The sequence below is a fragment of the Dasypus novemcinctus genome, chromosome 3 (assembly GCF_030445035.2).
Source record: "Dasypus novemcinctus isolate mDasNov1 chromosome 3, mDasNov1.1.hap2, whole genome shotgun sequence".
In the NCBI taxonomy this organism is placed as follows: domain Eukaryota; kingdom Metazoa; phylum Chordata; class Mammalia; order Cingulata; family Dasypodidae; genus Dasypus; species Dasypus novemcinctus.
Window position 1 is genome coordinate 174276511 of NC_080675.1, and position 25925 is coordinate 174302435.

Below are 25925 nucleotides of genomic sequence, written 5' to 3' on the forward strand. Positions count from 1 at the left end.
TTGGCTCCATGGTGTGGTGGTTGACCTTCTTCAACTCCATGTTAGCTGAGTGGGGTAAGTCCAATAAACCAGAGTGTAGGAGCTGAAGTCTGTTGAGGCTCAGGTTTTTCATTTATACCCTTTATCATGTTCAGAAAGTTTCCTTCTATTCCTATCTTTTGCAGTGTTTTTAATCAAGAAAGGGTGCTGTATATTGTCAAATGCTTTTTCTGCTTCTATAGATATGATGTGATTTTTCCCCTTCAATCTGTTTATGTGGTGTATTACATTAATTGATTTTCTTATGTTGAACCATCCTTGCATACCAGGAATGAATCCCACTTGGTTGTGGTGCATACTTCGTTTAATGTGTTAGTTGAATATGATTAGCAAGTATTTTGTTGAAGATTTTCACATCTAGGTTCATTAGACAGATTGGTATGTAATTTTCCTTTCTTATGGTGTCTTTGTTTGGCTTTGGTATTAGGGTAATGTTGGCATCATAAAATGAATTAGGCAATGTTCCTTCTATTTCAATTTTTTTGTAAGAATTTAGTCAAGATTAGTGTTAGTTCTTTCTGGAATGTTTGGTAGAATTCACCTGTGAAGCCCTCTGGCCCAGGGCACTTCTTAGTTAGAAAGTTTTTGACTGATTCTATCTCTTTACTTGTGATTGGTTTGTTTGAGATCATCGATTTCTTCTTTTGTCAATGTATGCTGTTTATATGTTTCTAGGAATTTGTCCATTTCCACTGAATTGTCTTTATTTTTGGAATTTAGTTTCTCAAAGTATCCAGTTATGATAGTCTTTTTTTCAGTGTGGTCAGTGATGATATCCCTTTTCTCATTTCTTATTTTGTGTTTTTGCATCTTTTCTCTTTTTTTTCTTTGTTAGTTTAGCTAAGGGTTTATCAATTTTATTGATCTTCTCAAAGAACCAGCTCTTTGGTCTTTTTTTTCAACCACTTTCTTATTTTCTATTTCATTTAGTTCTGCTCTGATCTTTGTTATTTCTTTCTGCTTTCTTTGGGGTTAGTTTGTTGTTTTTTCACTAATTCCTCTAATTGTGTGGTTAGTTCTTCAATTTTAGCTCTTTCTTCTTTTTTGATGTATGAATTTATGGCTATAAATTTCCCTGTCAGTACAGCTATTGCTGCATCCCATAAGTTTTGATATGTTGTGTTATCATTTTCATTAGTTTTGAGGTAGTTATTGAATTGTTGAGATTTCTTCTTTGACCCACTGTTTTTCTAAGAATGTGCTGTTTAATTTCCATATCTTGATGCCAAATCTGGATCTCTGGCCCTTGCAGATTTTCAGCTTCATTCCACTGTGGTCAGAGAAATTATTTTGTATTATTTCAATCTTTATGAATTCATTGAGACTTTCTTTGTGGCCTAGCATGTGATCTTAGAAAATGATCTGTGTATCCTTGAGAAGAATGTGTATCCTGCTGTATTTGGATGTAATGGTCTGTATATGTCTATTAGGTCTAGGTCCTCTAATATATTGTTCAAAGTCTTTGTTTCTTTATTGATTCTCTTTTGAGATGTTTCATCCAATGGTGATAGTGGTGTGTTAAAGTCCCCCACTATAATTGCAGAGGCATCTATTCCTTCCCTTAGTTTCTCCAGTGTTTGCCTCATGTATTTGGAGGTGCCCTTGTCAGGGGCATAAATGTTTATGATTGTTCTTTCTTCTTGAAAGATTATCCCTTTCACTAATAGGTAGTGTCCATTTTTGTCTCTCACAATCATTTTGCATTTAACATCTATTTTGTCCAATACTAATATAGCTACTCCTGCCCTCTTTTGGTTATTGTTTCCCTGTAAGATTTCCAGCCATTCACTTTCAATCTCCTTGAATCCCTGGGTCTAAGATGTGTTTCTTTTAGACAGCCTATAGATGGGTCATATTTCCTTATCCAGTCTTCCAATCTGCTTCTCTTAACAGGTGAATTTCATCCATTGACATTCAGTGTTATTATTTTCAAGGAATTACTTATATTATCCATATTTTCTTTGAATTTGTGTTTGTCATATGTTGCCTGATTTTTTTTTCTCTTTTTGTTGTTTTGGTTATTCTTACATTCTCTTCCAACTCTGTCTCTCCTGGTTTTTTCTTTCCTCCTGCAGAACTCCCTTTACTGTTTCCTGATGGGCAGGTTTCTTGTTGGCATACGCTCTTAGTTTCTGTTTATCTGTGAATATTTTGAACTCTCCATCATTTTTGAATGCTAGCTTTGTTGGATAGAGTATTCTTGATTGGAAATTCTTTTCTTTTAGTACCTTGACTATGTCATACCACTGCCTTCTTGCCTCCATGGTTTTAGATGAGAAATCAACATTTACTCTTAAGGAGCCTGCCTTGTATGTGATGGTTCTCTTTTCTCTTGCTGCTTTTAGTATTTTCTCTTTGTCTTGTGCATTGGATAATTCGAAAAGTATATGTTGGGTTAGGCCTGTTGGAATTTATGCTGTTTGGGGTGCATTGTGCTTCCTGGACATCTACATGCATCTCCCTCAATAGGTTTGGGAAGTTTCAGCCATTATTTGTTCCAGTGCCCCCTCTGTCCCCTTTCCCTTCTCTTCTCCTTCTGGGATGCCTATAATGCATATTTTTGTGCGTTTTGCAGCGTCGTTCAAGTCCCTAAGTCCCTGCTGGTTTTTTTCTATCTTTTTATTGATCATGTCTACTATCTGTTTGATTTCAGATGTACTGTCTTCTACATCACTAATTCTTTCTTCTCTCTCTTCAAATCTGCTGTTGTTTGCTGAGAGTGTACTTTTGATTTCTTGGATTGTGCTGTTGATCCCCATCATATCCATTATCCTTTTGGGTGTGATTACAATTTCTTCTGTATGCTCTCCAAGTGTTTTCTTCATATGCTTAATCTCTTCCTTCACTTCATTAAATTGGTCCATGATATATGTTTTGAGAGCTTTAATTAGTTGTTCAATGTTCCACTCCTCTTCCTGGTTTTTAGTTTGTTCACTGGGTTGGGCCATGTTTTCCTGATTATTGGTATGGTATGTAGTTTTTTGTTGCTGTCTGGTCATCATTTTATCTTGTTGGGTTTATGCAGTTGATTAGTTTCTTCGTCTCAGGGTTTAATTACTTGTTATTTGTGTGTGTGTGTTAACTCTTCTCTTTGTCACTGTGTTCTTATTCTATTTCCTTGTTGTTGGCTAAGTTCCCTTGAAGGAAAATATTAGGGTCAGAGAATGTAAAAGGGGTAAGTAAAGAAAAACGTAATGGTAGTATTGATAGTGAATGTTAGCAGAAGAACCATGTGAGATCTAGGAGAATGGATATTGAACTCATAAACTGTATAGTTATAACAGTAACAATGTGAAGTACCTATAATGAGATAGTAAATTGAATATGGGGAGGAATATAGTATGAATTAAAAGGCCAGTATGGTCAGAGGAGAGAGAAAGAGAAAAGAAAGGATAATAATATAAAGAGTGAATAAAAGATAGAAAACAGAATAGAGGTATTAGAGATAAAAAGTCAGAAATATTGGAAACTAAGCAAAGAGAGGTGGAATGTTAGAGAAACAATAAATGATGGTGGATAGAAAGATGTCAAGGAAAGCGGATAGCATTGGTAGCCAAAATCAGTACACATAGAAAAGAGGAATTTGAGGATGAGGAAGTACAGCAAATAAGAAATGTTGCCTGCAGCACCTAATATAAAAAAAGAAAAAAGAAGTTAAAAAAAAGGGAAGAAGAAAGGGGGAAAAAAGGAAGCAAGAAAAAGAGAAAGGAGAAAAAGGAAGAAAAAAAAAAGGATCATGGAGGCATCAAGAAGAAGGAAAAAGAAGAAAACAAACCAATAAGAAAGACCAGACAAAGCCTCAGGCAAGGAATCCTCTTTGCAACTGAATAAACTGCTTAGGAGTCTGACCTTCCCCCTTTTTCCCTTCCTCGCTTCTCCCTCTCCCAGGGCAGTATGAAGGCTGCATGAGGGTTCCCATAGGAGATTCAAATGAGCCCCTGGTGAACCAACTCACCTCCAAAAATAATGTCTCTTAATTTCTTGAGAGAGAGCACCCACCCCTTGCAGGAACCCTAAATATGCTATTGGAAGCCTGCAAAGCACGACCTACTGTTCTTCTCCCTTAGGTGTGCTACAGGAGGGTTGGTTAATTTTCTTACTCCACCTTCTCCTAGACCAAGTTCCTATCCCAGGATGTTTAAGTAAGTTGGGCTCTCTCAGCAGATTCACCTCTCCTCTCTTCCAGGCTCTCCCCAGGTCAGCTGATGTGCTCCTCCAAACTCAATAAAAGGGGGGGACCAGAAAATTGAACCTGCCCTCCTTGGGCTCCTCTGTACTTCCCACCTAACCCTCCCACTCTTGGAGTTAGTCTAGGACCAGAGGGCTAGGGCAATGCGAGATTTCCGGAAGTGCTGGTCTTCGGAAACACAGGCCTGGGAGAATGTAGACTTGGGGTACGTAAGTCTGTGAAATGTGGGTTGTAGGGGTTCAGAGAACACGGGCTTGGGGTTCATGCATCGGGGAACATGGGGCTTGGGAATGCTGCTGCGCGACCAGTAGTTCTCAGGAAGCACTGCAGCCCTTAGCCCTGGGGGAAGGGATTTACCTTCCTATGGCTTCCGAGTTCAGTGATAGAAACCAGCAGTTTTACCTTGAGGAAGCACTAATTTTGTTGCAGTCTCTCCAGATCGACATCCACACCTCCTGCTTTGTAGGTTTCCGAAGCAGCCCATTCCGACAAGATTCTGTCCCCACTCAGCCAGTCCTTTGCAGGAGAGATGATGATGGTGTACTTACTTGGACGCCATCTTACTCCACTTCTTAGGTTCCTTCTTTGACTCATCTTTGGCTCCTTTTAAATGCTACTCAATTCCAGCATTCTGCCTTTGGCCGCCTTCTCCTCTCCCTCCAGGTAGTCACAGTCACTCCTCTGGTTTTCTCTCCAGAGTTATCTGTCTGGGGTTTATCATGGGGGACCCATGTCTCACAATGATACAGACTCTCAAATTCAGGCTTTTAATGCTGTCTTTTTATAGGATTATTTACACACTGGAAAGATAAAAAGTAATGTAAACACTGAAAATTAAATGCAATCTAATAACTCAATTTTTCCTCTTTTTTTTTTTTTTAATCTGGGGTCCTTCTAAAATGGAAGTGGCCCAGTATCTCTGAGAGGCTCCCATCTGTCTCTGTCTGTCCCATGAGCTACAGACCAGCATATTCATGAAGTGGATATACTGTGTTTCTCTACCAGAATGTTCCCTGGGAGCCTCAAACTCATGTCCAAAACCTGAAGTTCTCACTTCCCTTCCAGGTCTATCTCAGTGTGGGCTTCTCCTTCAGCCATTCATTCGAGCCAGAAGTCCTGGGGTCACTCTACACATCATCTTCTCTGTTGCACCCACCCATACCACTCAGCTACTAAGTCCTGTTTGTTCCATTCAGAAATGCCTCTGAATCCATTTCCTCCCATTCCCATTGAGAAGGTGTGTTTGAAGAGTAGCATTCATGGAAGTATGGGGTATAAGATAAAGATGAGCAAAGGCCATTTGTGGCTGCAATGGGGAGGACCTGGTAGGCAGCAGTGAGGCCTGTGGGTATTGATCAGGAGGTGAGGGGAAGCACCATCAGGCATGACCACTGGGGAGCACCTGGCACCTATCCAGACTGGTCACAGGCCAAGAGAGTCTGGCAGTAGGAGTACATGGTAGACAAGAGAACACGAATGTGGGAACAGTTTCAGAACCTGAAGGGAAGAATTTGATAGGTAATTACATGGGGTCGAACATTCCTACAGATTTTAAACAAGTCCTAGGGATTCATGAAGGTGAAAATTCACCCTGCTCTTGCAAAAACAATTGGTTACCTTCCAAGACGTTTTAGAGGGAAAATGTAGACTGCAGAAGGTGAGGCACTACGCAAAGGAAATGTTGGTTTTTCTTAGGAAAGTGAATATTTTAGTATATCTGTATACCAAAGTGAAACAGCCAGGAGAAAGGGAGGGATTAGAGATACAAGAGGAAAAAACCAATTATGTGTAATTTTTTCATAACAGGAAAAATGTAGGCAGTGTTCCTCCACTGCATTACTAATGGATCTTAAAGCACCAAAGCGAACATCTTATGGAAACCACATTTCAAGGTTTATGATTGTGATTGCTCTCAGTTTATTTTTATAAAAATGCTAATTTCCATAAATAGCATGGAAGCATAAAGCAATTTCCTCTCCAAGTATTTTATGCAGTTACTTTCTGGAATTTGTCAGCACTGAACAGCTCCAGCCAATGTATGCTATAAATTATTGTGGTCAAATACTCAGAAACATATTCTTTCTCCAAGCCTTCATTTATAAATATAATACCATTTTATTTTGAAAATAATTTAAAAGAAGGAAAGGGTAATGGTATTGTTCAATAAAAAATCATATACAGTATTAAGGGACAGTTTAAATCTGCTTCACTCTCTTAAAATTCATTTTTGCTGATTTGTAAACATAAAACATATTCATTATAAAAACATGGAAAATGCAAAAGGATAAAGATGAAAATAAATATAATCTCTAATTCTTCCAATTGTTAGGATTTTGTTGTATATATCCCTAACATTCTTTTTAGAATGTTAACAATTTAGATGCATTTTTTAAAAAGTGGTTACACTATATTTTGATTATAATGATTTTTAAAAAAACTTTAACAATATGAGGACTATTGTTACATGTCATTGTCTTCATAGTATTTCATCATTTGGTTGTGCAATCTTTATTAACTAATTCTTTACAGCTGAACATTTAGGTTGGTTACAGTTTTTTTGCTGTTGCAAATAATGCTGCTATAAATATCCTTGCAGATACATCTTTGTTCACATTTGTGATTATTTTCTTTGAATACATTTCTGGAATGTATTCAGAATTTGTTAAATTATAGTTTTTGAGTCAAAACCTTTGTACAGTTTTAAGACCTTTGATTTGTACTGCCAAGTTGCCTTCCCAAAAATTTCTATCATTGTGTATTCTTACCTTGCAACCACCACCGTTGGTGAGGTAAGATTTAAGGAAATCTTACTAGTGAGGGAATCTTAAAAATATTTTGGAGCCATTTATATTACTGCTTTTGTGTATTGTCTCCTTAATGCATTAGAAGTAGAACAACAACTTTCACCATCATATATTTGCCCATTTTTCTATTGAGAATTTCTTATTAATGTGTAAGTATTCTTTATATATAAAAAGTATTAATCCTTTGTTGTTCATGTTGCAAATAATGTTGCCATTTTGTCATTTGTATTTTATTTTAATTTAATTATATTTATTTCTAGTATACTGGCATTTCAAATTTGCAAAGAGTTTAATGTTTTAGCCTCTTTATTTAAAATTCTACCTTTGCATCATGCTTATAAATAATCTCGCTTGAGAGGATATACATTTGTACACCTATGTTTTTAACCTTTAAGTATTTGTTTCAAATATATTAATATATATTTTAGTCAATTAATCTTTCAGTCTCCTCCTATGCTAATTCCGTACTTTTAAAGTTATTGTAGCTTTGTAGTGTGTTTAGTATTGATTAGAGCAAGATGTCCTTTCATCATTATTATAGTTTTTGCAAATTTAGAAGGTATTTTAAATTATTCGGTCAAGTTCCAAGAAGAAAAACCTCTGGTGTTTTAAATGGCATATGATGGGATGGAGAAGTAACAAGAGTTCATTTCCCTTAAAACCACATAAAACAAACACTAGCACCACCACCAAGAATTAAGTTTATCTCCAGTGAATCAAGGAAATGGCACCACCCCCCAAACTCAAACCACGAAGTATTTTTTTCTTAGTATTGTGAAGCTATATCTGGTTGAGGGAGGCTGCTGAAGATTGACATGTGTTTCTTTGGAATGTGAGCAGGACACACATTTCCGTAAAGATTGTCACAGTTGTGCCTAATAAACCCCTGAGTGGGGACCTGGAAGAAGTGGGTACTGTCCTCAAGAGGCCCATGACACCCAAATTGGTATAGAGCTGAATTTGACAAGTAATTTTTATTGTATGTGTGTACAACGTAACCTCCTCCAGAGGGAATCTGGAGAGAAAGTGGGATAAAAATGGTGAGGCATCAGCACTTTCCAGAATCAGGAGCCTGTGAATTAACGGAATTTCTTGAGATACTCACTGACTTTCGAATGCTAAAAATAAAGGGAAAATGTGATTTAGGGAAAGGTAAATAACTTATTTAGTGAGAGGATGATCCAGACAACAAAGCAGAATTGAAGCTATGGACTAAAGTTCAATCCTTACCTCTCACTTTGTGTCCTCTTCATGTTATTCTTCAGCAAACAGCTGGCACCATTAGAAGCAAAAAAAATGAACACAACAGAATGAACAATCAGAGGTATGCTATACAGAATGGGTAAAATAGAAAAACCAAAAATATACAAATGATTACATGAAATTATAACAAAGGAATTCCAACATATGCATAGTTAATATTTCTGAAAAAAAGAACAGAAAAAAACAGTCAACAATGTAATGAAAGAAAATTTTCCTTCCTCTTTTCTTCAGGTATTTGTAAAGATTGCTTCTGGACCTTTTGGCATTGAATATTGCTGAAGAAAAGTCTGTGGTCATTCTGATTTTTTCCCCTTTTATGTGCCTCACTTTGTCAGCTATATGATTTTTCCTTTACCCTGAAATCCCATATCTTCATCAGGACTTGCTGTACATAATTTTTGATGTAAATAATGTTTCCCTTCATACATGTGTATGGTGGGGGAGGTCTTTATTGGAAACATGTTTTATGTGATTTAAAAATCTATAATGGTTTTTATTTTTTCTGCCTTTCTTTTCACAAGTTCACATTTTCTGTTGTCTTACAATGTTTTCTTTAAACTCTTATCTCTCTTCCTGAGCTTATAAAAAGAGAGACCAAGTTGTCCATAATTTTTTTATGACAGTTTTCTTAATTAATTCATCTTGATGATTTATGTTCTTGGACAACATAGGGTTTCTTTCTCTTTATAAAAATTTGTGTGCATCATCTTATGAGGATTCTGTTCTGGATGAATTTTCCTTTTAACAGGACTCTGCTCCATGTGTCTCCTCTCCCTCTGAACCAGCAAGCTCACCAGGGCATGCTCTTCTCTTGGTGATGGCAGAGACAAAAGAGAGCAAGCCCAATCACACAGGGCTTTTTCAAGCTTCTGCTTAGGCATGTCTGCTAATATCTTGTTGACCAAAGCAATTCATATGGCTGATGAGGCCAAAACAAATTATATGGCCAAACCCAAAATCAATGGAACAGAGAAGTTTGCCCTCCCATGGAATGTGTGTGTGTATGCGCATGTGTGTGTGTTGGGGTTAGGAATTAATCATTTTGATTAATCTAATCTAGAGAATTTTGGAAAGATAGCATCGAACTAATAGGAAGGGCTCAATACTCTCACAAAAGCAATGGAGAAAGAGCCAAAAGCTGTTCAAGGAAACTGCTTTGGGGGTCAGCAGACCAGGACAATGCTACGCAACTCCCAGGAGGGTGAGGGACAGAGAGACAAAAAACCCAAAATAACAATGTGAGTTACCAAGTCCTTGCCGTGGCTGGTAAGGGATCTGCTCCCTCACAGCCAGGATATTAACCTGGAATAAAACCCTTGGCTCACTGCAGCTAACTGAGAGGGGAACAGACACCTTCCTTCTTGTCAGCTCTTCCAAGGGAAAAGGCAGGGAGAATTGGGGACTTTTCTTCAGTGAATTCAGCCAGCAGAGTCTGCTTTGAATTTCTGTCATGGAGATTTAACACATCAATGAAGGAAAGCCCCCAGACTGAAACACCTCCATGGAATGGTATGCTGACAAGCACCATATGCTGGGCAGTCTGGAAACTGCATGGACAAAAACTGTTTTTGGTTCTCTCTGTATCTTAACCCCTGGGAGAAAATCTGTATCCCGTTAGTGAGTCCCTAACCGAATTTTTGATAACATAAGCTGGGCAATTTTAAAGACTTAGAATAAGTTGAACTAAATAAAGAACTGGGGGGGAGGGGAACAATAGGCAAGAGATAGAAATTGGCCATCAGAGTAAATTCACCAGCATATTCAGATGTCTAGACATCAGCAAAAGATTACAAGTCATATTAGGAAACAGGAGGAGATGGCCCAGCCAAAGGGATAAAACAAATATCCTGAAGAGATACAGAATTTAAGGCAATTAGTGACGATCATGCAACTCTCCTATGTAATTTTAAAGATTTTTCAAAAAATGTGACTAAAGAGATAAATGATATTAAGACACTGGGTGAGATAAAGAACAATTTGAAAGTCTGCAAAGGAAAATAACAGACTTTATGGGAATGAAAGACACAATGGATGAGATTTAAAATACATTAGAGGCACATAAGAGCAGATTTGAATTGCTTGACGAGAGAATAGTGATTTTGAAGACAGAACATCTGAACTGAAAAGACAAGAGAACAGAAAGAGAAGAGAATGAAAAAAAAAAAAATGGAACAGAATCTCAGGGAATTGAATGACAATATGAAATGCACAAACATTTGCATTATCATGTCCCTGAAGGAGAAGAGAATGGAAAAGGGACAGAAAGAATATTTGAGAAAATAATGATCATTACTGAAAACTTCCCAACCATTATGAAAGACATAAATATCAACATTGAAGGACAACACACCCCAAACAGAATAAACCTTACTAGACCTACTTGAGACACCTACTACTCAGAATGACAAAGATCAGAGATAGAGAAGATTCTGAAAGCAGCAAGAAAAAAAAGCATCATGTACACGGGAAACTCAGTAAGATTAAGTGCTGACCTCTCATCAGAAACCACGGTAGTGAGAAGAAAATGGTATGATGTATTTAAGGTCTTGAAAGAGAAAAAATGCCAAGAATTCCATATCTGGCAAAGCTGTCCTTCAAAAATGAGGGCAAGTTCAAAGTCTTCACAGACAAGCAAAAAAGGATAGAATATGTTACCAAAAGACCAGAATTATGGGAGATAATAAAGGGAGTGCTGGAGCCTAAAAGGAAAAACAAGGGCAAGAAATTTGGAGGAGAGTGTAGAAATGAAGATTATTAGGAAGGGTAAAAAGTAAAGGGTAAGAAGACAGGAAGTGGAGCAAGAGAGAGCCGAAAATGGATGAAGTAATGCCTTTACTGTAATAACATTGTTAATGGCTTAAACTCCCCCCAAAAAGACATAGACTGATAGAATAGATTTTTAAAAATGAGCCAACTATATGTTATCTACAAGAGGCCCACCTCAGATGTGAAGACACAATCAGGTTAAAAATGAAAGGTTGGAAAAAGATATTCCATGCAAATAGTAACCAAAAAAGAACTGAAGTAGCAATACAAATATTGGACAAAATAGATTTCAAATGCAAAACTGTTATAAGAGATGAAGAATGTCATTATATATTAAGAAAAGGGGCATTATATAGTCATAAAAGAAGACTATACTAAGTATTTATGTATCTAATTTGAGTGCCCCAAGATGCATGAGGTGCACACTTGCAAAACTAAAGGGAGAAATAGATGTCTCTACAATAATAGTTGGAGACTTCAATACACCACTCTCAGTATTGGATAGAACATCTGGACAGAGTATAAATAAAGAAACAGAGAACTTGAATAATATGATAAATGAACCAGAACTAACAGACATGTATAAAGCATTGCACCCCAAAGCCACAGGATATGCATTCTTTTCAAGTGCTCATGGATCCTTCTCCAAGACAGACCATATGCTGGATCACAAGACAAGTCTCGGTACATTTAAAAAGATTGAAATTCTATGAAATATTTTCTCTGATCATAACAGAATGAAGCTGGAACTCAGTGATGGTAAAAGGGAGAATTCATAAATATATGGAGATTGAACAAAACTCTTAAATAATCAGTGGGTCAAGGAAGAAATTGCAAAAGAATTCAGCAAATGCCTTGAGAAGAGTGAAAATGAGAACACAGCATATCAAAACCTATGAGACAACTCAAAGGCTGAGAAGGAAATTTATAGCCCTCAATGTTTACATTAAAAAAGAAGAACGAGGGAATGGACTTGGCCCAGTGGTTAGGGCATCCGTCTACTACATGGGAGGTCCGCGGTTCAAACCCCGGGCCTCCTTGACCCATGTGGAGCTGGCCCATGCGCAGTGCTGATGTGCGCAAGGAGTGTCCTGCCACGCAGGGGTGTCCCCCGCGTAGGGGAGCCCCACGCGCAAGGAGTGCGCCCCGTAAGGAGAGCCGCCCAGTGCGAAAGAAAGTGCAGCCTGCCCAGGAATGGCGCCACCCACACTTCCCGTGCTGCTGAGGACAACAGAAGCGGACAAAGAAACAAGACGCAGCAAATAGACACAGAGAACAGACAACTTGGGGGGGGGGGGGCGGTGCGCGCAGGGAATTAAATAAATAAATCTTTAAAAAAAATTAAAAAAAAATAAAAAAGAAGAACGAGTTAAAATTGAGTCTCTAACTTCACACATGGAGGATCTAGAAAAAGAACAGCAAACTAATCCCAACCAAGCTGAAGGAAAGAAATATTAAAGATCAGAGCAGAAATAAATGAAATCAAGAACAAAACAGTAGAGAGAATCAACAAAACTAAAAGTTGGTTCTCTGAGAATATCAACATAATTGGCAAACCCTTAGCTAGACTGAAAAAGAAAAAAAGAGTGAAGATGCAAATAAATACATTCAGAAATGTATGTATGGACATCACCACTGACCCCACAGAAATAAGAGAGATCATAATAGGATACTATGAACAACTGTATGCCAAAAAACTAGACAATGAAGAGGAGATGGGCAAATTCCTAGAGACACATGAACCACCTATACTGACCCTAGAAGAAATAGACAACTTCAATAACCAATCACCAGGGAAGAGGTTAAAGCAGTCATCAAAACCCTCCCAAAGATGAAAAGCTCAGGACCAGATGGTTTCAAGGTGAATTTTACCAGTCATTCAAAAATGATCTAATACCAATCTTGCTCAGGCTCTTGAAAAAATTGAACAAGAAAGAATGCTACCAAACTCATTCTATGAAGGCAACATCACCCCAATTCCAAAACCAGATAAAAATACTACAAAGAAAGAAAATTCAGACCTAGTGAATATAAATGCAGAAACCCTTAACAAAATATTTACAGACAGAGTCCAAGAGCACATTTAAAGAATTATATACCAAAAATCAAATGGGTTTTATCCCAGGTATGCAAGGGTGGTTCAATAAAAAAAAGTCAGCATAATTAGCTACATTGATAAATTGAAGAAGAAAAACCACATGGTCTTCTCTGTTGATGCAGAAAAGGCATTTGACAAAATACAGCACCCTTTCTTGATAAAAAAAGACAAAAACCAACACTCCAAAAGATAGGAATAGAAGGAAGTTTTCTTAATATGGTAAAATGTGTATGTGAGCATTGTACTCGATGGTGAAAGATTGAAAGCTTTCCCTCCGAGATCAGGAACAAGACACGGATGCCCGGTGTGACCATCGTTATTCAATGTTGTGCTAAAGTAGAGCAATTAGGCCAGATAAAGAAATAAAAGGTCTCAAATAGGTAAGAAAAAAGTAAAACTTTAACTTTTCACTGATGGTATAGTCCTACATCTAGACTCTCCTGAAAAAAATCTACAAGAAAACTTCTAAAATAGATGGGTTCAGCAAAGTGGTAGGATACAAAATTAATATACAAAAATCACTAAAAATTCCTTACACTACTGATGTGCAATCTGAAGAGGAAATCAGAAAAAAAATTCCATTTGTAATAGCACCTAAAACAATCCAATATTTAGGAATAAACTTAACCAAGGACGTAAAGGACCTGTATTCAGAAAACTACAAAACATTGCTAAAAGAAACTAAAGAAGACTTAAATAAATGGAAGGATTGGAAGACTTGGATTGGAAGACTAAATATCATTAAGATATCAATTCTATCGAAACTGATTTACAGATTCAATGCACTCTCAATAAAAATCCCAACAGCCTTTTTTGCAGAAATGGGAAGACCAATTATCATATTCATTTGGAAGGGTAAGGGGCCCTGAATAGCCAGAAAGATCTTAAAAAAGAAGAACCAAATTGAAGGACTCTCAATTCTGGACAGTGATAAAAAAACCAACATGGTACTGGCATAAAGACAGACACAATGACCTGTGGAACCTAATCAAGAACTCAGAAATAGACCCTCACATCTTTAGTCAAGTGATTTTTTGACAAGGTGGTCAGAATAGTCTATTCAACAAATGGTGCTGGGAGAACTGGATATTCATATCTAAAAGAGAGAAAGAGGACTCCTATCTAATTATGGAAAAATTAACTCAAAACGGATCAAGGACCTAAATGTAAAAGTGAGAACCATAAAACTCCTGGAAGAAAATGTAGGAAAACATCTTCAAGATCTCACGGTAGGTGGTAGTTTCTTAAAACTTATACCCAAAACACGACCAACAAAAGAAAAAATATATAAATGTGACCTCCTCAAAAGTAAACACTTGTGCACCTCAAAGGACTTTGCCAAAGGGTGAAAAGGCAGCCAATGCAAAGGGAGAAAATATTTAGCAATCACATATCTGATAAGGGTTTAATAACTGTGATATACAAAGCAATCAGACAACTCAATCATAAAAAGACCAACTACCCAATTTAAAAAATGAGTAAAAGACTTGAAAAGACAATTGTCCAAAGAAGTAGAAATGGTGAAGAAACACATGAAACAATGTTTAACATCTCCAGTGATTAGGGAAATGTAAATCAAAACTACAATAAGATATCATTTCACACCTATTAGGCTGGCTGCTATTTAAAAAGTCAGAAAATGGTAAATGTTGGAGAGGATGTGGAGAGATTGGAAAACTTATTCACTGTTGGTGGGAATGTGGAATAGGTACAGCCATTGTGGAGGACTCTTGGCAGTTGCTAAGGAAGTTGAAAATTGACTTGCCATGGGACCTGCAATACCATTAGTAGGTATATACCCAGAAGAACTGAGAGCAGAGACATGAACAGACATTTGCACACTTAGGATCATAGTAGCAGTATTCACAATTGCCAAAAGATGGAAACAACCCAGATGTCCACCAGCCGGTGAATATTGAAACAAATTGCAGTGTATACTCCTGATGGAATATTTTGCAGCAGTAAGAATAAAGGAAGTCATGAAACATATAACAACATGGATCGACCTGGAGGACATTATGTTGAGTGAAGCAAGCCAGACACAAAAGAACAAATACTGTATGATTGTGCTTTTTTGAACTGAATATATTGTGTAAATTCATAGTTAATAATCAGAATATAGGTCACCTGAAAATAGGAGGCTAGAGAATGGAAAGCTGAGAGTTAATCTGTGCAGAATTGGTATAAAAGCTGTTTGTAAATCTTTGGAAATGAATTGAATTGGTAACTAGAAGAGCTATTATGTGGGTATGTCAGTAGTTGAAAGGGAATGTCTGAAGTTATGTCTGTTACTTGAAGGAAAGGTAAAAACTGTAACATGGGACTATATAAGATAGTAAAACCTCATGTAAAACACAAATATGGTCATATTGCATATATAACTGTTTTTAATAATATTTTTTTAATATAAATACAAATAAACTACAGAGAAAGAAAAATAATAGCTATGTATGGCAGGGGAAGCATAGGTAAGATTGAGAGGTGATGAGTTTTGTTTGCTTTTTGTTTATAATTATTATTGGAATAATGAAAGTGCTCTAAGAATTAAGTGATGAATGCACAAGTATGTGATTACACTGAATACCATTGATGGTACACTTTGGATGGATTTATGCTTTATTAATATGTATCAGTAAAATTGATTAAAAAATAATCTAATCTACCATTGTGGCAAAGCCAGGCTTTGCACTGAGGCAGTAAAGCTCCAGAAGGCATGCTTCAATCCCTCCACTCCTACCACTGTCAAAAAGTTCACAAAGCAAATAACAGGGAGGACTTGTAGCTAGTTCTCACTTCATGATCTACCGTAGCTTTACTTCAAGAGACGTGTGTTCATACCAGTTGGGAAGAGGCTTTGACCGTCCTTACTGTCTCACCATAACCCTGTTCCTAACTCTAAACCCAAGTCTACAGCAAGTGGAAATCCAGAAAGTGATTCCTCTCAACCCATTAGCCCAGGGATACTAAAACCTTTTGACTGTGACCCATGAGAAGAAATGCTTTTTACATCAGGTCTCAGTGCATGTATACACACCCTACACACTCTACACACACACACACACACAGGAAACAAGTTTCAGGAAACAGTGCATACCCCTTCTATGAGTGATGCGTCCTGCTCTTTGCTTCACTTTTCCGTTCCAATCCATTCCCTTCCGTTCTGTTCCGTTCTGTTCTGCCCCATTCCACTCCACTCCATTCCATTCCATGCCAACCGAGTCCATGAAAAAGTGTCTGGTTAAGAACTAACGCAGGCCCGATGCGGCAGGGCGCTGCGCGGGGTCGCAATGGCAGAGCTGCAGCAGTTCCGCGTGCAGGAGGCAGTGGACACCACGGGGAAGAGTCTGGAGAGGGAGAACATCTGGAAGATGCAGGGGATCATGTTCGGTGCAGCGCCAGCTGTGGTGAGGACAGCCAGGTGTGCCTGCAGCAGGTCCATCAGTGCAGTGAGCGCTGCCATGCACCTCCGGCTCAAGCCCAGGTCCTGGCAACCAGCGAGGTGGAGAAGTTGCAGGAGTGCCTGGCGCGGTGCACCATGCATTGCAATGACAAAGCCAAAGACTCAGTAGATGCAGGGAGTAAGGAGCTTCGGGGAGGCGGCAGCTGGAGAGCTGTGTGACCACGTGTGTGGATGACCACATGCATCTACCCCCTCCATGACCAAGCAGATGAAGGAGTTTCTCTCATCCATGGTGAAATAAGCATCCTTGCCAATGCCATCGGGGATGAGGGCAGAGAGCTTTTAAAAAGAGGACTGGGAAACTTTGGTCTTTTAAGTGAAGTTTATGAGTGAAGAAGTTGAGGATGGATGGCAGCAAGGCTAAGGAGTGTCGCACCTGCCTGTGGACACTGGTTCTTTTATATATATTAGTTCATAAAAAGTGAAATGGAAAAACTGATGCTAAAATTTGGGTCAGAGATAGCACAGGTGAGTTTTTTAAAGCCCAGATTTCATGTGGCCAGTGCTTGTCCTGGCAGTGGGATACTCCCTTGCTGTACCAAGCCAGAGCCCTCCAACACACTAGATTCTCCACGACACAGAGGTGCGAACAGGCTGGCATATTCTCTAACTTGCCTCTTTGAGAAGGGGCATTTATTTGTTACCAAACTCCTGATTACCAAAGTAGCATCATAACCTTTTCCACAAGGTGTAAAACAAAATTCATGAGGTCACTAATTTAGAAGGGTAAAAAAAGGTTTCTGGGTCTTTAACTTACTTGATTTTGTTTTACATACAAGGGCCTAAAATTGATTTAGATGTGGAGTTGTGAGAAAGGGTGCTTTGAATGAGAACTTCAAAGGGCTTCTTATGGATACTCTTACCTGACCATCAGGATATATTTGTGTTTTTCTCGAAATTCCCACATAGTACATCTTCAGCCTGGGAGTCCATGCACAAACATGAGAAGTGATGTCACACCAGGTGTGGGACACTGTCACAATGGCCCTGGGAGGCTGTCTACAGAAAGCAAAACGACAGTCTTTCAGTGACCCTGTGCCCTTGGAAGGGAAAGGGTGTATCAATAGTGTTATATACCAATACATGGGAATAAATGGTGAAAGAAGAGCTGTTAGCTATTTAAGAGTAGGCAATTATTGGATTTGGAGAGACCTGATTTTCTAAGAACAGAATGGAGTGAAAGCCTAAATCCAGCATTGCCTGCTCAGCCCCCTATAATAACCATAGAGGCTTCTAGAGACAAGCCCCTGGCAACAGGGAAGTCAAGGGAGAAAAAGTAAACGACTCAGTGGCCTGGGTGAGCTGTGACTCCCTTAGGGCAAAGGAGGACAGCCCCCACTGCCACATGCCACGTCCAGCCTGGGGCATCTACAACATGCCAGTGTCCTTCCCCAGCACTGGCACCTTGTCATCTTGACAAGGACCTTGTCTTTCTACCAACTTACTACTTACAGTGATCGTAATGGCTGTCTGTTGGCTGTTTCAAGACTATGATATATTTTCCTAGTGGTTTGGTTTAAAAAATAAAAAGCTTTAATATATCAAAAACAAAAACAAAACAAAAAAACAAGTGCATTACTTTCATGACCTTCTAATGAGATGGCGTTTATAATTGGAAAAGCGCTGCCTGCTTGGTGACCCCTTTCTGTCTGCTTGTGTATACGCTGATTCTCATTCTCTGGTATTTGGCTGGAAGGTAAGGTTTGATGAGGGGACCCCCAGATTCTGGTCCGCCTTCACCTAGTGTAGCTCTCCTCTTCCAGGATGGTATCTTCTCCTGCTGAACCACCTGTTGCCAATGGTATACATAAAGCTACAGTTCCCGGAGTGCTTGGTTATCCGGGATCTTTAAAGCTATCTAGATGATAATATTCTTTTACTCCTCTGACCTAGTAACATGATGAATAGGTTTCCTAATATTGAATCATCTTTTTATTCCTGGCATTAGCTGTGCTTGGCCGTGATATATTGTCTTGAATATTCTGCTGGATTTGATTTGCATATATTTTATTGAAAATTACTAGATCTGTATTCTTGAGTGATATTGGTCTGTACTATATTTTTCAGGTTTTTGTGTCAAGATTTTTTGCTAACCTTATAAAATGCATTGAGGCACTTTCCATCATTTTTCCTTTTCTGGATCAGTTTAAATGGCACAGGAATAGCCTGTTCCTTAAAGGATTGAAAGAATTTTCCAGTCAAACAAATGGGGAATAGAACCATTTTTAGAAAATATTTCTTTGACAACATTTTTTTTAACTTTGTAAATGATTATGGTTTATTAAGTCTTTCTCCTGCTTCTTAGGCAATTTTGATAATTTATATTTTCCTAGAAACCTTCTATTTCATCAAAAGTTAAGATTTTAGTAGCATGGAGCAAAGGGGAATATTTTATAATTTTTAGAATTATTTTAAAAGTATTTTGCTATTAATTTCTGATTTATTTCCTCTTCAGAGAAAGTAGCCTTTAAAGTTTTAATTTTGGGAATGTATTAAGGTACATACTTTCATGAATGTTCCAAGGTATTTGACATTTTTATAAATTTCATGGTTATTTGACAAGAAATTATATTCTCTGTATTAGAAATGCTCTACTATCCTTTATCGTCACTGTTCTACTTTTTTTTGTACTCACTGCCCACACCTAATTCCTACTTAGTTCTAGTGGGGAGCAGGTCGATCTCTTTTGTTTTCTGGTCTCCTGCTGATCTCGGTCCTCAGAAGCTTATCCACCCACTGTTTGTCTAGCAGTTTCCTTAAACAGAGATAGTTCTCTCGTGAAGAGCAATAATGGACCTAGCAGTTAGAGAAGATGGACTTTTGCTTCCCCATTTGCTGTTTTTACCTCTGGGTTGCTTTCAGTTTTTCTAACGTTATCAACAATGAATTGTGAAACATCTTTGCACCTAAATATTTTTTCTTTATTACCAAAGTGCACATGTTTACACTCTCCTTCGTAGCCAGGGAGGGGGCCTTTCTCAACATGAGCTCATCGGCATTTGGTATCCCTAAAAAACGTTATCTGTGTGATAGAAGTCTGCACCTGCTTATCTCTGTCACCTTAAATCCAACTAGACCTGACCACCTTGGCTATCAAAGCAGAGAATTCTGAGGCTTGGTGAGGTTCATTTAACGGGATGTTTTAAGCTATGTTACAAAATGGATAAGCTGTTTCATATAACTTATGAAAAGGGAGCCCAGTACGTGGTAGAGGGAAAAAATGGGGAAGGGGGGATAAAATTACAAGCAAAACCACGCTGGCAGGTGATGCTAGCTGTAGATGGATTTTTCTCTGTCAACCTGAGGAAGTTCCCGTCTATTCCTAGCTTGTTGAGAATATTTTAGCATGAATTGGTGTTTCATTTTGTCAACTGCCTTTACTGCATCAATTGATATTATCATATGATATTTTTCTCCACCCTATTGATTTGGTGGATTATACTGATTGATTTTCAAATATCAGCTCAGCCTTGCATCCCTGAAATAAACCCCACTTGATTATGGTGTATAATTCTTTTTATATATTGCTGAATTATATTTCTTAATGTTTTGTTGAGGATTTTTGCATCTGAATCACGAGAGAGATTGGTCTGCAGATTTTTATTCTGTCTTTTCTTCCTTCTTTATTTTTGCTTTTTGGTATGGTCTGTCTGGTTTTGGGATCAGGGTAATACAGGCTTCATAAAATGTGTTGGGAAAGGTTCCTTCTGTTTTTGTGGAAGAGATTGTGTAAAATTGATGTTAATTCTTCTTTAAATGTTTGGTGGAATTCTCCGGTGAAACCGTCTGAGCCTGGAGATCTTTCTTGAGAGGATTTAAACTACAAATTTTATTTCCTTAATAGTTACAGCACTATTCAGGTGATTTATTTATATTGAATGAATTTTGGTTGTTTGTGTTTTTTGAGGAGTTGGTTCATTTCATCTAATTTGTCAAATTTGTGCACATTGAGTTTTTGAAGTTTTATCTTAGTAGCCTTTTAAGTGACTATTGGATCTGTGGTGGTAACCCCTGTTTCATTACTCAATTAGTATTTATTTAGTGTTATTTCAATATATCAATGTTCCTGACACTGGTAATTTGCATCATCTCTCTTTTTTCTTTGTTAATCTTGCTTTCTATTTTTCTTAGTCAGTTTATTGTTTTGCTGATCTTTTCAAAGAACTGTCTTTTTGTTTCATTGATTTCTCTATTTCCTGTTTTGGCTTCAGTGATTTCTGCTCTTTATTATTTCCTTCTTTCTGAATTCTTTAGGTTTATTCTGCTCTTTGTTTTGTAATTTCTTGAGGTGAGAGTATAGATTATTAACTTGAGATCTTTTCTGTAATATAGCATTGAGTGATATGAGTTTCTCTCTGCACTGTTTTTTCTGTACCCTACACATTTTGATATGTTCTCTTTTCATTTTAATTAATTTCTTTTTTTTTTTGAAATTTCTTTTAAGACTTTTTCTTTGATCCATGAATTATTTAGAACAAGCTGTTTAGTTTCCAAGTATTTGGAGATTTTCCTGTTATTGTTCTGTTATTGACTTCTATTTTGATTCCAGTGTGGCCGGATAACACACTCTGTATGAAAGTGTTCCATGGACTCTTGGAAGAATGTATATTCTGCTGTTGTTGGATGGAGTGTTCTTTAAATGCCAGTTAGATTTTGTTTGTAGGTGATGGTATTAGTCAGCCAAGGGGGTGCTGATGCAAGTTACCCGGTTTTTATAAAGGGTATTTATTTAGGGTAGGAGCTTACCATAAAGGCCATAAAGCGTAAGTTGCTTCCCTCATCAAAGCCTGTTGCCACGTGTTTGAGCAAGATGGCTGCCAACGTCTGAGAAGAGTTCAGGCTGCCTGGGTTCCTTTCTTCCCAGGGCTTGTTTCTCTTCAGGCTCAGCTGCCCTGCTCTCTCCACAAGGCCAACTATAGACTATCAGGTACCTGGCTCTGTTTCTGTCCCCTGGGCTCTATTCTCTCTGGGCTCAGCTGCTCTGTCTCTCTCTGTGCTTACTTCCAGCTGAGCTCCAGCTCAAAACTCCAACCTCCCTTCTCTGTGTTGTGGTTTCTCTATGAGTCTCCACCCTCCAAGGGGGCAGGGACTCAACGTCCTACTGGCATTGCCCAATCAAAGCCTTAATTATTATTTAATCAAGTAAATATAAAACTTCTGAATCCAGTACACTCTAATATGCCCCGAGGAAAAGACCAATTTACAAGCATAATCAATATTTCTTTTTGGAATTCATCAATAATATCAAACTGCTATAATGATGTTATTTAGATCTTCTGTATTCTTGCTGATTTTCTACCTAGTTGTTCTGTCAATTTCTGTTAGAGGGGTTTTGAAATTCCCAACTATAATTGTGGATTTATCTGTTTTTTCTTTCAATTTTATCAGTTTTTGCTTCAAGCGTTTTGTAGCTCTCTTGTTTGGTACATATATATTTAGGATTATATTTCTTCTTGGTGGAAAGTTCCTCTATGTCTCTAGTAATTTTCTTTGCTTTGAAGTCTGTGTCTTAGTTTCCTATGGCTGCTATCGCCAAATGCCATAAGCTAGGTGGCTTAAAACAACAGAGATTTATGTCCCACAGCTCTGGAGGCTACAAGTACAAATCAGTGTATTAGTAGGGCCATGTTCCCTCTGAAACATAAAGAGGACAATACTACCATGCTGCTTCCAAGCTTCTCATGGTTTGCTGGAAATTCTTAGGCTTCAATCGCTGCGTGGTCATTACCCGGCATTCTCCCTATGCCTCTCTGTGTCTCCTCTCCCCCTCTTGTGAGGATACCAGTTGTACTGGATTAAGGGCTTACCTGATCCAGTATCACCTTATGTTAATTTGACTGATTACTACTTGGAGGAAAGTGTAGATAGAACCTTACTTCCATTTAATGTAACTATTTTAAATATTCTCTCTATGTACATTGACCACCACAGTAGATGATATAATTTTTGTTTCAAATGTCAAACAAACAAAAAAAAATTCATAAGGAGAAAGATATTCCTTTATCTTTACCCCTATTTTAAAATTTACTCCACTGTTCTTCTTTCCTTCCTGGAGTTCTAAGCTTTCTTTTGATATCATTTCCTTTCCTTTTGGAGAACTTCTTTTAGCCCTTCTTTAAGGGTAGATCTGTTAGCAACAAATTCTCTCAGTTTTTCTTTGTATCAGCATTTCTTGATTTCCCCTTCATTCCTGAAGGTTATAGAAGTCTGTCTTGACAGTTCTTTTCTTTCAGGACTTGAAAAATGTTGTATTACTTCCTCCTGACTTCTCTGGTTTCAGATGAGAAATCCATTGTCATTTCAATCTTTCTCCTTTAGATAATGCATCATTTCTCTCTAGGTGCTTTTAAGATTTTTATTTGTCCTCAGTTTTCAGTTGTTTGATTATGATGTGTCTTGGTGTGGATTTCTTTGGCTTTATCCTATTTGAAGTTTACGCAGCTTCTTGAATCTTTAGGTTTATGCTTTGGGTCAAATTTGGGAGATATCATCTTTTATTTCTTTGAATTTTTTTTCAACCCCACAATCTTTCTCTTCTCTTTCTAGGACGCTGATTTCAAGAATATCATATCTTTTATTATTATTCCATAGGCCTCCCAGACTTTGTTCATATTTTTCCCATCTATTTTTTCTTTGTTGCTTAGATTGGGGAATTTCTCTTGAACCAGCCTCAGATTTACTGATTCTTTCATTTGTTATCCACCATGCTATTGAATCCATCCAGGAATTTTTTTATTTCAATTACTGCATTTTCATTTCTATAATTTCTATGTCTTTCTCTGTAACTTCTTTGCCTATCCTGAAATTTTCTATTTTATCATTTGTTTTGAGAGTGCTTATAATTGCTCACTGAAGAATTTTTATGATGGTTGCTTGACAATCATTGTAAGATATTCTGACATCTGAGTCATTTTATTGCTGGCATAGGTTGATTATTTTTTCTCATTTATGCTGTTCTCAGCATAATGAGTACTTTTTAAATTGTATCCTTGGTATTCTGGCTGTTATGAGAATCTGAATCCTGTTTAAATCTATCTTCTGTCTTAGCAGGCAGTCATGCTCTTAAGATTTAGTGTGTAGGTCCTGGCCTACTTTTGTGCACTGTAATTCTAATGTCAATTGAGTTTTTAGAGCCCTGGTCTGCTTCATTTGTGTGCAATGGTTTTCTGTAGTTAAGTCCTTAACTATTTTGAACTGTTAATTTTGGTTCATTTCACTTGTGGGTTGATCAGGCTTCTGCCTGGGACTTCATATGCAGTTTTAAAGATTCTCATTCTCCAGCTCCTGCCCCTCCAAGAACCTCCACCCATTGTACTTTGGAGGGGGAGGAGTGCCACCTGCTTGGTAGGAGGGAAGTCCAGGCTCCCTACTTGATCTCTGCAAATACCACATGCCAGAGGAGAGGGAAGGGTCACTTTGGGCTGACCACTGTTGCCAGGTTTGGGGAGACCTAAGTCCAGGCTCCCCACTTCGCCTTAGCTGATGCCATGTCATTGGTATGGCAGGGAGAAGAGTGAAAGTTCACCTCTCCACTCTGTCCTTGCAGTTAGCTCTAAGGGCTGAACAGATTACTAACTGGAATATTAGAAGAAGGAAGAATTTGGTGTGTACTTGGAGAACTTTGGTGTTAAAGGATAGAGAGATTCAATGTGTGCTTGCTATACAAGGAAGCATGACAGTGCTGTAGTCTAAATAATACTAATTGGTCTTTCCCTTGACTTGGCCTGAATCATGCTGTTTTCCTTAAAGTTTCCATCAGAGAGCAGATGTCAACTAATGATTTTCCTACAGCTGTTTGCTTTCCTGGAAGTGAGCTATGTTTATTTCTTTAGCTACAAAAATGTGTTGTTTATAACTCATAAAGAAATGTGAGTATGTTCTGATTTGCACATCCATTTTTCTCCCTGGGTCATTAACCAGGCTGTTATCAGGTGAGCCAAGCTGCCTTCCTTGTAGAGCAGGAGAGGAAGACATTCCAGACAGGCCTTCAGAGCTTGCCTGATCTTTTACAGAGGTTTAGGAGTACAAGGAAATTTACTTGAAACTATTTGGACTTCTGCCGCACATTCAATTTAAGGTACTGACTCAATAAAAGTGGTCATTCCTTTGAGCCCTGATGAATCGAGCATTAGTGGGGAGAGTGAATGAAAGTGGATGCTTACTCAGGCCTTCTAGTGTGAGGTCTTACCCTGTACTTGGATATGGCTTACTGTTTCCTCCAAATGGTGGGTTGATCATGTACCCGTGTTCTAGTCAGTCCCGCTGCTGCCCTACGTTTTCTTCTACTTATTTTTCCCTTCTCTCACCCTTTTCTCTAATTTATACTCTAGTCTTAATCCTAGTCATCCTTCAAGGTTTAAGACTTCCACAAAGCCTTTCCCAATCTTCTCACTACCAGAAGTTTCTCCTTATTGTGTTCTACCTGGAAATTAAGCCATTTCTAGGCAGGTGTTTACCCTCCCATTTGATGTTTCTTCCCCATCCCTTGAAGGGACCCATTCCTGTCCGCTTTACCCCGGGGGCCCGCACGTAGCCCAGCACAGAATCCTGGACTTCATGAGCACTCATCAGAGGGCAGGCCTGCTGCCTTGGAAGGAGTTCAGATTGAGTTGGGGAGGAAAGACGACAATGGGACATGAGGAGCCCAGACTAGTTCCCGACGTGCCCTTGCATTGCTGGGTCCCTCCAGAAGTGGGCCCTGAGCCTCTCCCAGGCCCTCACGCGCTGTGCCAGTGGTGCCCCTTTACAGCAGACCATTCCCGGGCCCTCTCCTCACTTGCTCCAGTTTCCACACCTGAGTGTCTCATAAGGGGCCAGTTTTTGCCCCGAGGCATCTTTATTAAAAGCCTGGCTCAGCCTTTGTCAGCCCTGTCATGTTTAATCTAACTTTTGTTTTCTCATTCTGCCGTTAGGAAAAATACTTTTCTTCCTCGCATAGTGGTATTTTGGTTTGCACATGTGTCCCAGACTTCATCCTGGTGTCTCAGCCTTTTTGACTTCCAACTGTTTTGAAGTCCAAAGTAAAGTTTACCTGTTTACAACTTACCAGGGAAAGCATTACTTTATCTTTGGAGCATCCTTGCTTGGATTTCATTGTGCTTTGTGTGTGTGTGTGTGTGTGTGTGTGTGTGTGTGTGTGTGTGATATCTGCTTCATTTTCTGGCATTTTTATTATGTAGTATTTAAGATTTAAAAGGATTAAATATAAGGCAGTCAAAGTTCCTGTATCATCTTCCAGTTTGTGAAATAAAACATTATCAACACAAAGCCCTAAGCTACATTTTCTCCTTTCCTCTCCCTCTTACC

The 25925-nt window shown here is 38.3% G+C and overlaps 1 protein-coding gene and 1 pseudogene across 2 annotated transcripts in view; both read left to right on the top strand.

The window, feature by feature from the left end:
* The window catches only part of ADAMTSL3 (ADAMTS like 3), a 370556-nt gene that overhangs the window by 13395 nt on the left and 331236 nt on the right, over positions 1–25925 (top strand). The gene's annotated exons all lie outside the window — the stretch shown is intronic.
* LOC105747459 (protein FAM136A pseudogene) lies at positions 16447–16860 on the top strand (annotated as a pseudogene).